This window comes from Gavialis gangeticus, unplaced genomic scaffold (genome assembly GCF_001723915.1).
Source record: "Gavialis gangeticus isolate Ggan-Ray unplaced genomic scaffold, GavGan_comp1, whole genome shotgun sequence".
NCBI lineage: Eukaryota > Metazoa > Chordata > Crocodylia > Gavialidae > Gavialis > Gavialis gangeticus.
Genome location: NW_017729008.1, coordinates 14,811,724 through 14,812,242, shown reverse-complemented (window position 1 = coordinate 14,812,242; position 519 = coordinate 14,811,724).

Sequence of the window (519 nt, the reverse complement as noted above, 5' to 3'; positions counted from 1 at the left end):
AAGGGATTTTGGTTATTTGTATTACCATATTACTATATGCTTTTTTTCTTTATACAGTTTGCTGAACAGTCCTGAAATGGTCTCCCTTGTTCCCCCTGCTCCCTCTTAAAATGGCAATTGAATGTGCATAGGCAGGAATCAGAGGAACTGCCTGTTTAAGAATCTGGCTTATTTTAACAACATGCACTAGCAGTCAGAACAAAATAAAAATAAAAAAGGAGAGAGAACACAATATTCTTAACATCCATAACTTTCCCCAAATGCATATTTTTTGTCAGAGCAGGCTAAGAAAATGTCTAGCAAAATAAATCAATAAATTAAAGAAATAAAATAAAGGTAGACATTAAAACTGGTACCTGAACATTTAAAATCAAAACTTACACAACTAGAACAGACAAACAAAGATGCATAGAAATCCTTTCAAGCAATTGAGTAACCGAGGCCTCGATTCCACAAATAAAGTGTAAAGAAAGTGCATAAACACAGTTTCATAGTTTCTAGGGTCGGAAGGGACCTGAG